At 41.9% G+C, this 14,454-nt stretch overlaps 1 protein-coding gene across 12 annotated transcripts in view; it reads left to right on the forward strand.

Annotated features, from left to right (window-relative positions):
* The first annotated feature begins 7,675 nt into the window (after positions 1 to 7,675).
* The window catches only part of EPB41L2 (erythrocyte membrane protein band 4.1 like 2), a 101,350-nt gene continuing 94,571 nt past the window's right edge, over positions 7,676 to 14,454 (forward strand). For all 12 annotated transcript variants that reach the window (XM_065680868.1, XM_065680867.1, XM_065680878.1 and 9 more), the window contains exons 1-2: positions 7,676 to 7,763; positions 11,596 to 11,673. The gene's annotated coding sequence lies outside the window, so the exon portion shown is untranslated. The remainder of the gene's footprint in view (positions 7,764 to 11,595; positions 11,674 to 14,454) is intronic.

The raw sequence follows: 14,454 nt of genomic DNA on the forward strand, positions 1-14,454 counted from the left end.
AAATGGTTGGCTATGGTATCAAATCTGTGGGGTTTTTTCTCTTTACTGGAACTGTGAGGAGAAGAAATGTTAACCACCATGCTTGGGCTGTGGTTGGTTTTGGTGGTTGTTTTTGAGGGGTGTTGCTGATTTGATTTTTTGCCTATGTTGTGAATCCCTGTTATTAACTTTTTGCCATTGGAAAGTTTCAAAGCTTAGCAGGAAAATAAAGTCAGCAAGTGGTAGAAACTTGAAACATTTTATAAAGCAATAGGGGAAGTATAGAAATATTCTGTTCAAAGTTCTTGCAGGAATTTAACTTTATTCCTTTACAAGTATTCTGATACATACTCTGGTTTGTCCTTGTCAGAGCAGTGAGGCCAAGACTCCCATGCAGGGTTGTGGGGTTAATATGTAACTCATCTAATTAACCAATATCATCTTTCCTCATTGTGTGGTCTGTCACATTGCAGTATGTTCTTTCCAAAGCATTCTTCGTGAATGGTTTGGCTTCCTACCATAGGCCACTGTGATACAAGACCTTCTTCAAAGAATAATGGTGAGTCTGTTCCTATGAGGTGTTAAGTGATTTATACTGAGTTATAATCAGACTCAACTTCTTTGAACTTTGCTAAGTGGTAAGGTTGCCCACAGCTTGGTTTCAAGATTTTTAGCTGGATGATTCTAGCAATATGTATGATAGATACCACACTGGTGACATAAATACCCATTTTGCCATCAAGGATAATGGGACCAAAGTGGGACCTTAGCCTACCTGGCACAGCTTTCATGGGACTCCAAAATAAATAAAAAACATCCCCCCCAGGCTACATTTTTTCTAAGATTCTATTTATCAGCTGCGTGAAAATGCCTTTCAAATGTGATAATTCTCCATAGCTTTTCTAAGCAAAGTGTGAGTTTCACACAACCCCATCTGCTCACTCTGAAATAGTAAACTGAAAGTCAAAACAAGAAAATCTTTACCCCCAGGAGGAAAACAGATCAGTGTGATCAGTACAGTCCACAGGCTTTTGGTAGCAACAATTCTTCAAGAAGGAATAGAGATTAGAGATTATACAGGCACACAGAAACCTTATGTTCCTGTAATAGCACTTATGCACATCCCTGCATGAAGAACATGTGGGCTCCGTCCTTGACTTACTTTAATGGGACAGCAATAAGATGTGCCTCTGCAAGTTAGATGATGATATTACTGTTAATGCACATGTATCCATTTTATCTAATCCTTTCCACACACTGATATCTTAGAGAGACAGCATTTTCTTCCAGTTCTCTCTTTTATATTCAGCTTCTTTCCTTTACACTGTATGACTGAGCCAGCTGCTTTGGCCTCTTTACAAGGTGTTCATTCTTTCATCCCAAATGCTTTTTACTTTATGGCCTTACACCTAAAAGATGTCGCTAGTGTCTATGTGCCAAATTTATCCATCACAGCTTTTGATTTGATGAAGACAAACTCTCTCCTACCAGAGTCTTGAAGCTTTCATCAGTACTTAAATAAATTAGAATCAGAAACATTTTAGAGTTGTTAACAGATTGTATATGAATTGAGAATTACCAGCTTTGCAATTGAAATATCAGAGACCCATCAATCATGTTTTCACTAAGTTACTAAAAAAATGCATCCTTTGCTTTTCTTAAGATTATTTTTTTCCTTGGAGTCTCTCTTGGTTGGTATGGTGCAGCTGTGAAGTACGTAAATTATTTTCTTTCATAATGACTTTCATTCTCTAATTTATTACCGCACAACAATGTTTCAACTACATTTCTTTTGCCTTAACTGATTTCAAGCCCTGGCTGGTCTGCCAGGTTGGATCTTTCCGTCTGTTGTGGATGTTTGTTCTACAAACAAAATCTAGGTCTTCAGCAACACTTCCCACTTACCCATGCCAATATTTGTTATCCGCTTCACTACCCAGTCGGTAGCAATGCCAAGCAGCAACATCAAGAGAATACAGGCTTTTCACTTCAGCAGTCACTTTGAACTACTGGTTGTTTTTTTGCTGTTCAGGGGAATTTATGTTATGGCATTGATTTTGATACTTAACAACACTACAGAATCAAACAAATCTAAAGATAAAAGATAAAGATCACCCAATTTTATGACCAACATAGTGTGCTTTCCATGCAATTCTCTCCCTCCCTCTTACCTCCAGCTGACTAGAGTTTAAATTCATTGTGTTTACCTTACATCACATACTGTTCATATTCTGTGGCCTTTTGTTGCTATTTTGTGTTTTGCCATTAACACTCCTAACTACAACTTCTATTGCTATAAAAGGTGCAAATGCCCCCCTTAAGGTGTGCCTTTTCTTCCAGAGGTAAAAGCAAGCTTCTTTTCTTTGATGGTATGGTCTGACAATCAACAGAGGCGACATGTCCCAACTGGAGGACAACCCTCAAACCAGTAGAGCAGTAAGGTGCATTCACAGGAAAGTCTTTTAACCAGTAGTGTCTGCAAATTGGAATCTCAGTAATTCCAAAACCTCACAATTACATTTATAATCTTATAATCACCATATAAGAGCTATCAGAGTGGGATTGCTACATTTGTCCCCTCTGTCAGCACTACGTCTGGGGTGTGAGAAAACTCATGCCTTCACACTGCAGCAATATAACTTGTCTCTTGTTTTGGGCTGTATCTGATGTGTCAAAATCTGAGGCCAGAGGGAATCCACAGCGCTGTTCTACTGCAGGGAACACAAAGCAGAATCACACATTCCTTGACAAGCAATCAAAGGTAGCAACATCCACTCATGTGATGCCACAGGGTACCTTTCACATGACCACATGCATGTGCCTAAATCACGTAACCCTGAAACGCTGCATACAAATTATATTACAGGCCACATGAAGCCTCGTGTGCCAGTAGATTAAAAATACTGTCCATGATGAGCATAATGATCAGTAATGCCGTTTCATCACAGTAGAATTTCAGGTACATGAATTTCTTTTCCTAGAGCACATTTCTATGCTGTAGCACATTTTCTGTTCATTGTGGAAGATATGTTCACCTACTTTTCCAATGCCTTTGAAACTTCCTGAATGCCAGGAGGAAGACCTTTGGACAAAAAAGGAAATACATTTTCTTTCCAGAAAGCTGTCTTTTAGCAGCTTATTCCCATCTATAAGTAAATTTACGGGAGGAGAGACACTCTTTCAGGACTCATTTCTCGACCACTCTGTATTTTACCCATTAAAAACCACAGTGATGATGCTGAATAACTGAAGTAGCTAAAATTAAGTTTAACAGTAGTTCTATGATTGTACTAGGAATAGATTATGTAGTTTTATTGTGTTTACTGTGTCCATTTCTTGGGAGTTTTTTGTTTGCTTTTGGGTTTTTTTTCCTAAATTTATAAAATGGAGATATTTTTATAGAATCATAGAATCATAGAATCATAGAATAGTTAGGGTTGGAAAGGACCTCAAGATCATCTAGTTCCAACCCCCCTGCCATGGGCAGGGACACCTCACACTAAACCATCCCACACAAGGCTTCATCCAACCTGGCCTTGAACACCGCCAGGGATGGAGCACTCACAACCTCCCTGGGCAACCGATTCCAGTGTCTCACCACCCTAACAGGAAAGAATTTCCTCCTTATATTCAATCTAAACTTCCCCTGTTTAAGTTTTAACCCATTGCCCCTTGCCCTGTCACTACAGTCCCTAACGAAGAGTCCCTCCCCAGCATCCCTGTAGGCCCCCTTCAGATACTGCAAGGCTCCTATGAGGTCTCCACGCAGCCTTCTCTTCTCCAGGCTGAACAGCCCCAACTTCCTCAGCCTGTCTATAAACAAGAAGGCATCATTTTTCCTTATGTTGTGTTTTCCTTCACAATAAAATAGTTTTAAATTAGAAATGGATATATTTTTCCTCATTTTCTTTTATAACAGACAGTGCTGATGGCTGTGCCATGAGGTTAATGCATAGACTGCAGGCTTAACACTATATAGGAGGAGTTACCCGAGTGTTATTTAGGTAAAGCCAAGAAGCCAACTGGTGCAAGAGCTGAGCAAGCAGCCACTTTGACTACAGATTTATAATCTACAGAAACAACAGCTCCAATATGAGGTTCAAAATTGACAGTGTTTACATTCAGTTGTATTGCTGCAGTCTCTGTATCTGTTAAACAAGTACTAGTTGTATCAGCACTTTCAGGAGATTTTGCATATTGAGTGCAACAACGTATCAGTAACATTCTTATCACTGTGGCACCTACACAAAATTAGATGTAAACTCAGAAGAGTGAAAAGGGCATGGAGGATAATATTTGAAGCTGCATTAATGGCATTTCTCTAGTAGTAGTGCAGCAGCAGTGTATCTCCAAAGAAAACAGCAGATTATGAAAATTGCCACCTGACATGCTGTAGGGAGAATGACACAGACTTTATCTGGCTACCCAGATGTTTCATTACTCTGCTTATGAAATTGTCCATATCTGTTTACACTTTAGGCCATGTACGTCCCACAGTAAAAGAGTTAAGGAAAAGCATACACCAAAAATTGTGTTATATTTTATACTGTTTAAAGAAAAGCAGCATAGCTTTTAAATTGAGTGAAACAGGTTATTTACTTTTTCAGAATCGTACATCAGAGAAGAAGAAAAGTTTGTCCTAATGCAGCAGATCTTTTCAGGAAAAAAATAAGGCCCAAAATGAGTGTGAGAAGAAACATCGGCATAATTAAAGCTCTCGGGGAGGCACAACTAACTGGGATTCTCAGCAGAGGTGTCCAAGTCTCTCTGAGGGATGAAGAAAAGAGTCAGAAGCAATTTCCTTCAGACTCCTCCTGACTTTTTGCAACTAGGGAAATTTCATTACAGGCGTTTCCCCTGGTTTTATCAACATTGGCAACATTACTGAAGACCAGATTGTTGCAGGTGCAGCTGTCTGTAGTACTGTGCCAATTAAACTTTGTCAGGCCAATGGTATTAAATACTGGCAGTCACACAAGTGCTAGCACTGAGAAAGAGCAGTTTGGATGGTGCAGACTCAGGTAGCCTCAGAAAGCTGCAGAGACCAACAGCTGAGCATGTAAATTAAGCCTTTTATAGTAGTAGCTATTGGTTCTAGGCAGGCATGTGAAGCTGCTACATTATTTCTTGAGAAACTGGAGCATAATCTATCATTCCTTATGTCAAAGCATCTGAGGAATGGACCAGGGAAGATCTCATACAAAGTTTTAGAGTCCATTCTGCATATAAGAAGCACCTAGAGGTAAGATCCTAATCAGTTGGTGCTGTGGTAATTTTAGCATCTGCTATATCAAATAAAATTAAGTTAAAATAAAATAAAAGCACAGTGACTGGTTTTCCTGAAAAAGAAAAATTATACAAGTGATACTCCATCTCCTCTTTCAAAGAGTCAAAGGCTTTTTTCAATGCCATTTTTGAACGCAGAGCAACAGATACTGAAAGTATTTCATTAGCTTAATTTATACACTATAATAAATAAAGCATGAAGATCACAAAGTAAAGCAATGTAGCTAGTAAGAATTAAAACTGCTTGTGCACATACAATTGCTTCTTTAATTATTGATTCCTAACCTCTTTCACTGAACACTGTGGGATTAAGCACAGGTATCTAAAACTGCTTTCACTCTATTCACTGCCAACTCATTGCCTCTCTGTGTGCTTACACTAATTTCTTTAACAGCACTCCTATGAGCTGCAGGGTTGTTTTTACCTCTGAAGCACCAAGATTAAAGAAAAGGTATTAATCAGTTTCTAATAGGACTTGATTTCTCAATCTTATGAAATACCTAGAATATTTATGGTATAATGCCTGTTGACTTCATTTTCAGTAGTAAGCTACTCTAAATGAGACTCTAGCATCTTAAGATTGGCATTGTGAAAACACATCCTTCAACCCCTTCACATAATCAGATTCAAGTGTGGCACATGGCATCACACAGAGATTTTTGATAAAGGAAATTTGGCATTTTACAATTTCTAAAGAATTCTTAAAGAACACTCAGCAACCTGTCATGATCCTGCTCTTCACTCTGCCTGCCCTTTCTAATTTTTCTAGAAATGACCAGGAATTACATATAAATTAATTTATTTCACTGCACAGCTCTGCTCCAAAGGAGAAAAAATTCTTCTGTGCACTGAAAAAAGAAATAGTCATGGCTTGGTGTGCATATGAGGGTGAGGTGGGAAGTCTGTGGTTAACTTGAGGTTATAATTCATAAAAGGGATAAAGTTGCACAGGCAACATATACTGTGTGCTGGATTATGTAAATTCAGTATGACTGCATGTAATGAGAAAAAAAGATCAAAGCTAAGAGAGGCCTCATTTCCTTAACCAACTAGTTGTTTAGTTGTTTTGTTTTTTTGATGTTTGGGGTTTGTGGGTTTTTTCTTTACACCTGTTAGTACTACATTTCTCTCCCAGCGTTTTCTTTTTCTTGTGCATACATGCACAAATTGCAGGCCAAAATATCATCTCTCAGCCCACGATTTGACACACCTTTTGTATGCTAGAAGTTACAAAGAGAATGAAAAGGCTAATAAATGGTTTAAAGGAGAGCCCAAAGGCTTAAAGACCTGCTCTTAGGCAGAGGTGGTGTCAAGGGCAGACTGCCCACAGCAGCACCCCTGGGGCCTGCAGCCTGTGCGGCCCAGCAGCTGCCATTACACAACATCAGGTTTTTCGTATCTGGTCTCTCAGCAGTCACCATCCACAAAGTCATCTGAAAGATCTTTAGCTAAGTGAAGGACAATCCCTGTCAAGCCTGTAGAACATCAGAAAACAGGTTGAAAGGAGATCTATATTCCAATCTTCTGCTCACGTCAGAGCCAGATGCGTGGTCAGAGGAGGTGTTGCTCAGGGCTGCCCCCGTTTTGGAGCGTAAAATCCCCGAGGAGCTCACTCCATCGCCCGGCTGCTCTCAGCAGCAAGGAAAACTTACTTGCACCCGGCCTGAACCTCTCATTTCAACTCTCGACTGTTTCCCCTCAGCCTCCCACCACGCAGCACTGACTGTGTCTTCTCAACCACCTTCCCATGGGTGCTGAGGGCTGCTGCGAGCCCTCCAGCGTGACTTCTTCCCCAGGCTAAATCAGTCCCGACCCTCGGCCTCGCAGCACGGGAGGGGTGCTCTGGCCGGCCACCCTGGGACCCCGCTGAGCTACCTCCGGTGTGCCCGTGTCCAGCCGGCGCGGGGCCCCGCTGGGCAGGGTAACCGCTTCTTCCCTTCGGTACCCCCCAGCCCAGCCCGCCGTGCCACTGGCCTCCTTCGCAGCCCGGCAAGAGCTCCTTCCGCCTAATACCAGCGGATTACGAGTCTGCGTGGAGACACAGCCACGACAGGGACTGCGGGACAGCGGCATCCCGCAGCCATGCCCGGCGGGCAAAGGCGGCGCCTGCGGCACAGCGCACAGCCCGCCCGGTACTCTGGCTCGCCCGCAGCGCTCCCCGGCAGCCGTCCCCCTGCCGCAAGTGCCCAGGCTGCCCCGGCATCCCCCCCAAAGCCCACACCACCGCGCAACTCCCCCGGCAAAGGGGCCAACCCCACCGCGCCCCTCACAGGCAGCGGCTGCTGGAAGCGGCCCAGGAAGAGGGGGCGGTGGAGAAGAGCCCGCTGTGAGGATTGACGGGAGCGCCAACCAATGGCAGCGGGGCGCGGGGGCGGGCGTGGCGCGGATTGGTCGTGGGGCGGTGCCGGCGGGGGGTTCTCCCGTGCTGCGCTGACGGCCGCAGTTGCAACTTCGCTATCGTGTGTGAAGCGGAGCGGCGGCGGGCGCTCGGGCGGCAGGTACCGGCGGGGAGGGGGTCCTCGGGCACTGCGGCCCGCAGCCCGGCCTCACGCTGGCGGGGGAGGCGGCAGGAGGGCGCCGGGCAGCCGCAGCGCTGCGGCGGGGAAGGGGGGCGGCTGCGCGCCGAGGGGCCGCTTTGCCCTGCATCCGTCAGCGCTTTCCGCCGTCCGGTGCGGGATGCGGGGGCCGCGGGCGGGGCCGGGCCGGGTGATCGTCCTGTGGGCCGAGTTGCCCCCTTTCTCCCGGCCGCGAGCGGCTGCTGGGCGGGTGGGAGGTCGGTCGGTCGGTCGGTGGGGGCTGTCAGAGCCGGGGACGGCAGGGGGCGGCAGCGGCCCTGAGGAACCGTGTCCGGAGCGGTGGCCTGGGTGAGGGAGATCATCTCGGTACCGCAGCCCCTCCTCGCCCTGGGGCCTTTCCCTGCTCCGGGGTGGACGGGGGTCTCTGAAGGGGCCGGCTTCTCCCTCCCGCCTCTCCCCCACGGGTTTGGGCGCTACTTCCAGCGAGTCGCGCCGCGGGGAGCAGCTCCTCGCCGCTCAGGTTCAAATCTCCCTCGCGGGGCTGCCCCGGCGGGCACTGCCCGCCCGCCGCGCTGCCCTATGAGCCTGCCGGGGCACGGCCCGTCAGGGCTGGGCGTGCTCCCGCGGTCCCGCCCGGCCTCGCATCTGCTGCCCTGTCGCGTCCGCCACTTCCTCGTCAGAGGCAAGCAGGAGAGGAGGATTTTTCCCTAAAAATACGTCCTGTTTTCTGCTGGCTGCTCTCCCGCACCCGTCGTGTCAATACTGCGAGAGGAGTGTTTAATTTTTTTTCCGTTTCCTGCTAGAGCACCACTCCTCGTTCTGATAACTTCATCTGTTTGCATCTTGGGCAGTTTCTTTCAGCTCTAAGTGAGCAACTGCAGAAAAATGCGCTAAATAGGATTCTGCACTAGAGCTGTTTATCAGTAGTTAGGTAGGGGATGAAGTTGAGGAAGACTACACATTCCTAATTTGCTTAAGAGTTAGACTAAAAGTCAGCTTAGAATCCTATTGTGTGTGTTCTTTATCTACTATTAAAAAAAAAAAGTCTACCTTTCAGCATGTAATGACCTGGTCTCCGTGTGAACATTAAGCACTGACAGCTTTAAAAAACTGAGGTGTTATTTATAAATTTAGGTCCAGAGTTCATCTCCCATTATTGTTCATTTGGGAGGCTTTGATTACAGGGCAGTAAAGTCTGAATACTCTCAAAAGAGCTATTAACTCTGTGGTAACATTTTTAGTGCATCATTTTTCCGCAGGTGAAGATACTGCTGAGTTGAAGATAATGCCTTCTGATGTTAATAGTATTGTGCCTGCATGTGTATGGCTGGAATGGACTTAAGGGAGGTTACTGTATGAATGATCCCTGATTGACAGAAAGGGAGTTGGTTTGAGGGTTTGTCGTCTTAATGATTAGGATTTCCAGAAACAGCTTCTGAAATAAATCACTGACAGGGAACAGGTAATAGCCAGCTAGGGAGTAAACTTAGGTTAAGGTGCTTCGATACCAGTAACGACTAGCAAGCAGATCAGTTAGTTGGGTTTTTTTCTTCATGTAAAGCTGTCTAAGACCCATTTTTAATTAAAACAGTCTAATTTATAGCTTTTTCATTGACAAGTACTGCTTTACTTGGCTTTACTGCCTCATTTTCCTGTCTGCTAGCATGGGTGCTTCCAGAGTGTTAGTGAAATGCAACAAGCACATAGTTCTGCAAAACTTAGCCTTCAGCAAGTTCTCACAAAAACACATATTTCCAGACCTGGAGTGTTTGAAATCAAAAGTGGTGTGATATTTTTAAGTTTCAAACATCAGATAAATTCAGCCCCTAAGTTGCAGAGCTGTCTGGTTATAGAACAGACCTAGTTCAGAACCAGTTTTGTGGTATCCTGGTTTACACAGAAGCAGTCCTGAAAGGGTGTTCAGCGGAAGCATCCTGCTTCAGCCTACTCTGCTCCTTTCCGACAGGTTTTCATTTTTGCTTGCCATGCTGTTTTCTATCTGGTCTTAACCTCTATGGTGGGAAGTTAAACTGCTTTCTCTTGCTTAAATTGCAGAGTCGTAATGAATGTGATTTGCTTTGTGCTTACGCTGTGATCTTCCCTTTCGTGTTGTCAGAGGTTATGGATCTCAAAGTTTGTATCAAGTGTGTACCCATGGCAGATGAGCTTATATTGTAGCAGTACCATTTAGAATGGTCCAGACAAGGCTTTCAAAAATTGTACGTATTCTGTGCGCACACATCTTGCAGTAAAGAAGAGGGAGAATTCAAAAGTAACAGTCAGGGCCATGTGGAATGGACTTCCAGGCTTCAGTTCTTTGAAAAGATAGCTGTTGAAAAGATAACTGTTCCAGTTTGATAAATCTCCAGCAACTGCAGTCAATTCATGATAGATTTTATTACCACTTTTTGGTATGACTTAAAAAGTAGGAACAAATGCAGTGCTCTGAAGCCGTTTTGACTTGTTGATGTGAGTTAATGGAGTTTTAGCAGCAACACTGAATACATCTCATTTAGAGAGGGTAACCTGAAGAATAATTGCATTTCTTATTTTATTCAATATAATCTGAATAATGTAGTGAGGTCAGATATAGGAAAAATACGCATTTTTCATGTGGCCATCTCCTAAGCATACATTTAAGGATGAACAACATGGGTCATAGAGAATGAGAAATGTTCTGGGAAATAAATACATTTGAAAGGCATATTGTGAGTTGTGAATAATAATAATTTGAATGTAAGTTCTCTGTAAGTTGTTAAACTAGGCATATAAACAACATATAAGATACATGACAAGGTAATAAAACCTTTCTGTAGTTGGTGCTTATGTGATTTGTTTTGGAATTCTGTGTTACACTTTTGGCATTAAACTTTAGAAAGTTGAGAGTAATAACCTGAAAGAATTGCAGAAGTTAGATGAAGAACTGGGAAGCATGTTTCAGTACAAAGATTCATCTATTTAAGGATTAAAAAGGGATGGAACAAGCTAAAATGGTGATAGTTGTGCCTGTAATGTGAATGACAGCCATTAATCATGGCCATGAAAAGATTTAGTGGCAGGGAAAGGATCTAAATGGTTTACATTAGTAATAGTTATGTCTCTAGTGCCTTATTCTAATGGTTGAAAGAGGACAGGTTTTCTACATTTTGGTTTACTGAGTGTAAATTTCAGTAGGGTCAAAATGGTTTTACCAAAGGTGGTTGTGAATAGCATATTTGCCATTAGATATCTTTAAAGCAAGATTAAATGCTTTCCTGAGAAAGACGTACTAATTCTAATGGTGATTTCATTCTGGAACTGATCAGAAGTTGGGGGGATCAGGAGGAGGGAAGGTGGGCTTTCTCCTCATTGCACGCAAAATTAACCCAAGAAAAGTAGTGTTGGAAAACTGTTGTATATTTGAACAGTGGCTGGACACAAGAAAGGATGGGAGCAAGAAAAGGGGATGTGGAAGTGTCTGATTGTGTTATAGCCTAGGTTATACAAGAAGTCAGACTACATTCTACGGGGTTATTTTCGGTTTTCTAAACTGAAAGACTCGACTTAAGAGTGTTAGACTTCACAATTAACTGCCACACTTCCATTTTTTTTAAAAGGAGATAAAATCCAAGAGCAAGTTAAATGACTGTGTAATGACTGTGTTGGTGTTTTTGTTTTGTTTTGTTTTTTTTTTTCTTATGTGAAAGGGTGTTCATGTTTTAAAAAGGTATTTCTCATTTAAGCACAGTTCAATTTCACTTTGGTTTTCTAATTCGCTTGGTGGGTGGGATAGTTTTCGATGTAATTTGACTCCAAATTTAACTCTTTCTGACAGGCAAAGAAGATACTGTGCTGTTACCCAGTTGTCACAGTTGACTGGATTCTACTAATCTTCAAGACTTTGGAGTGAAAGGTAACTTGTGATTAACTTTTTTTTTTAGTCAGAAAATTCACTGTAGGAATTTACTAAATAGGTGAAGTTCTGTTTCAACTTGTCCAGTATTTCTGCTGTTGTAATAAACTTACATGGTTTAAATTGTCAGTTTCGTAATGTTATACAGGAAAGAACATATTAATGGTACAGTAAATATTTCTATTTTTAACAAATCTTATTTATTAATTAAAATGTTTGTGATATAAACTCTTCTGTGAAGGTAATTTTACTGGGAATTTATTTCCTCCATAGACTTCACTTTGAGTGCTTTGTGAAGATTTACACTCTAATTGAAGGCCACATCAACAGATCATTGATTAATTAGTATTGGGTAATCCCAAAATAGCCATTCTCTTTGTCTAGTCAAATAAGAAAAGAATGTTCTGTGTATAGTATGAGATTATAGACTTGCATGTCATGCAAGTGGGGCAGCTCAACGGGAATACAGGCTTGTTTATTTTAATCGGCATGGAGGAAAAAAAGTTTGTTTCCATTGCAGTAGTGTCTGATAGGTTAGTGGCACTGTGCAAACACTACATTACAGCAACTATACAAGTGCTGTTGTCTGCCCAGCAAGCTGTGTAGGCATTGCTGACAGTAATGCTGAATAGTGCTGTCTGATTTCAGTTTCCAGCTCCTGGTTTGGTTTCTCCATTTTATATTATTCATGTAGCTCCTTACATCTGACATACTACCTTGAAAATAGAAACAATCAGGAGAAATCTGTGGACTAGATATGTAAAACTTGAAACCCAAACAAAACACAAATCCTTTTTTCTAGTAATTCTTTCTACCTTCTTGCCTTCTACATTCCTGCATTCTGTGTTATCTTCCTAGTTCTAGGGGAGAACTGGGCTGTATCTCCTTTAATTCTTTACTCAGTTGTAGGTAATGTTTATGAGGTCTCATAAAGGAGAATTTCAGATGCCTACCTTTTGCTCTGCATATCACATGTTTCATGACTGGACTTACGAGATTCTCTGAAGGCCTGACTTCAGCTAGGTTGGCCTCTTGTATAAAAACTGGTTGGCTGGCTCTGAATACTCTCAGAAGCAGGTAGTTATATTTTCTTGGTTTTTGGTTTGTTTTTTTTGTCTCTCTAATGGAGATAAGGTCCTAGTGCTGTTCATCTGTGTAGTGCTTTCATTAATAGTACCTTGGCTCTTCAGAGACCTGATTGAGAAGGAGCATTGCAGGAAGATACTCCCTTTAAAACTGGAGACTTCTTTGTCAGTGTCTAGGGGGTTAACTGGGTGTTTTACTTGATATTGCATCTGCCATGGTGCTCATAATTCATCTGTGTCTTGGTTTCTCTTCCCTGCATTCTTTCTGACCTGTCTTCTAACTTACCTTGCTGTTAAGTCATGCAGCCTGTGTGCTCTATGAGGTCATTGTTAGAAGACTTTGATATTGAGTAGTAAAATAGGGTTAGCCAAAGGCAGTTTAAAGGGAACTATGGATTGCCTTGGTACTCCAGATTTGAATCTCCCTTTCTCTTCTACATTGTCTACATGGTTTTCTGTTTGCAAAGCGGTAGTTCTGGAGAAACGTTCTGTAGGAGATGTTCAGTTACCAGAAAATAAAAATAGACTCTAAAAAAGTGTGGACTCTTTGAAAGATCAGTTTCATCTTAAATTGCTTGCACTGATGACAAAGCAGAGTTTAACCAAATATTTATTGTTGAAATTACTCTATAATTAGTAGTGTCGTACAGCTAAATGTAACACCAGATTTTACTGTAAATTGCTGCTATCCCATTACTGTGGTTTGAGAAGTATAGACTTTAACTGTGGTATTCTTTTTAGTGGCCTGAATAAGAATTTGACTACAATGTTTTAAGAAGATAGTTTTATATTTTTAATAACATTCTTCAGTACATATTTAAAATGCATGATGTGCTGTCTTACCACAATGGAAAATTAAAACAGCTTTTTCTAATTTGAAACATTCAATTGTCTTGTATATGGGATTAAAATGTATATTCTTGTTGCAGGCTTTTGAATGTGGACTAGGCAAACTTTTAAAATTCTGTTTGACTCAGCATGTATTCTACTTCTTCTGAAAATCAAACCAAAATTAGAATCTGATGATAAAAATACGTACTTAGGTTTCGTATTTGTTGAAAGCAAGAATTCATTAATAAAATATTTTAGAGTACACTGAGTCAAGCTCCTTTGAGTTTGAACATTTTGACTTTGGAACTGCAAGTTCTTGTTCAATTTCCAAATTGAACAAGTTTTGTACTTTGTAGTCACTATATATAAATGAACTGTTTGCTGTTTCCTAAGCTGGAAGAAGCTGCTTTATCCCCTGTTTGGCTTATTCCTTTTGAAGTTGTACTTAAATGCTGTACTTAAAAACTGTAACTGCTGTTGTTCCATCATCAATTGGTTAAAGAAATTTGGCGAAAGAGCAAGCCGGTACATCTCTGATACTGTCTTAGAGCACTGGATCCTTTTCCTTGAATAGCTTTTTGGGTACTTTTAGGATATTGCATTATTGGACCATGAATCTGAAACAAATGTCTGGAGAAAAAGAGGTGGGGAAGTGGGGCAGAAGCCACTATCAAAACGCAAAGAATGTCACAGCATAAACTTCATACTTAAGTTCATGTTTGGTCTTAAGGCTGCTTTGTCCTCTCTGTACTGAACAGTTTTGTATTGCAGTGATCTTTGACAACAAGTTACCTACTTAATGGTAAGAGGCAGCTACTTGGATCAAGGCTGAGATTGCTACATATCAATGCTACTACTTCTGTAC

The sequence above is a fragment of the Lathamus discolor genome, chromosome 5, assembly GCF_037157495.1.
Source record: "Lathamus discolor isolate bLatDis1 chromosome 5, bLatDis1.hap1, whole genome shotgun sequence".
NCBI lineage: Eukaryota > Metazoa > Chordata > Aves > Psittaciformes > Psittacidae > Lathamus > Lathamus discolor.